This window comes from Malurus melanocephalus, unplaced genomic scaffold (genome assembly GCF_030028575.1).
Source record: "Malurus melanocephalus ecotype Western Australia unplaced genomic scaffold, MMel_1.1 scaffold_1339, whole genome shotgun sequence".
NCBI classification, from domain to species: Eukaryota; Metazoa; Chordata; class Aves; order Passeriformes; family Maluridae; genus Malurus; species Malurus melanocephalus.
Genome location: NW_026624571.1, coordinates 1 through 1,261, shown reverse-complemented (window position 1 = coordinate 1,261; position 1,261 = coordinate 1). Strand labels below are relative to the sequence as shown.

General features: G+C 41.9%; 1 long non-coding RNA gene across 1 annotated transcript in view; it reads right to left on the bottom strand.

The window, feature by feature from the left end:
* LOC130586838 (uncharacterized) overlaps positions 1-1,255 on the bottom strand; it is a 7,226-nt gene extending 5,971 nt beyond the window's left edge. Inside the window, exon 1 of the long non-coding RNA XR_008966725.1 lies at positions 1,160-1,255. This is a non-coding gene — a long non-coding RNA (uncharacterized LOC130586838). The remainder of the gene's footprint in view (positions 1-1,159) is intronic.
* Positions 1,256-1,261: the final 6 nt, after the last annotated feature.

Below are 1,261 nucleotides of genomic sequence, written 5' to 3'. Positions count from 1 at the left end.
ATTTGGGATTTTTGGGAATGGATCCCCATTTGGGATTTTTGGGCTCCCCACCTGGGCCCGGTAGCGGATCAGGGCGTTGTTCTCCGGGGATCCCCTCACCCCGATGGTCGATCTCCTCCGGAATTTGAGCAAACTTGGAGAATTCCCTGCAAAGAGAATCAGAGCAAAGGTTAAAACAGCAAAACCAGAAAAGATTTTCAAATACCCAAAGCTTTAAAATGTTAATTTTTTTTCCTTTTAAGGGATCTGAGACTGCATCACCAGTTTCATTTATAAACAACAAAAACAAGCAGAACCCACGGGGTTTTTTCCTTTTTTCAGACAATCCCAAATCAGGTTTTTCTTCCTCTCTGCCTCTCTCAGGGCCAGAGGAGTCAAGTCCCATGGGAACAAACGGCCCAATGATCCCAAAAGTGGAGTAAATGATCCCAAAGTGCATGAAATGATCCCAAAGTGCATGAAATGACCCCAAAAATGCATTAAATGGCCCCAAAAATGCATTTAATGACCCCAAAGTGCATTCAATGATCCCAAAAATGAATTAAATGATACCAAAGTGCATTCAATGATCCCCAAAGTGCATTCAATGATCCCAAAGTTCATTAAATGATCCCAAAGTGCATTAAGTGATTCCAAAGTGCATTAAGTGATCCCAAAAATGCACAAAATGATCCCCAAAGTGCATTCAATGATCCCAAAGGGCATTCAATGATCCCAAAAATGCTTTAAATGATCCCAAAAGTGCATTAAACAATCCCCAAAGTGGATTAAATGATCCCAAAGTGCATTAAATGATCCCAAAGTGCTATAAATTATCCCAAAAGTGCATTCAATGATCCCAAAGTGCATTCAATGATCCCAAAAGTGCATGAAATGATCCCCAAAGTGCATCAAATGATCCCAAAGGGCATTCAATGATCCCAAAAATGCATTAAATGATCCCAAAGGGCATTAAAATGATCCCCAAAGTGCATTCAATGATCCCAAAAATGGATTCAATGATCCCCAAAGTGCTTTAAATGATCCCAAAGGGCATTAAAATGATCCCCAAAGTGCATGAAATGATCCCCAAAGTGCATCAATTGATCCCAAACCATTCCCAATCCATGTCTATCAATCCCAAAACCATCTCTGAGCTCCCCCCCAGCACAGATCCCACCTTTGCATCCAGGAGTTCCCTCTCTGGTGTTTTTTAGGATGGACAGGGACTCAATTCCCACAGGAACAGCTCTGGTGGATAAATCCCGCTCCGTGTCCCAAA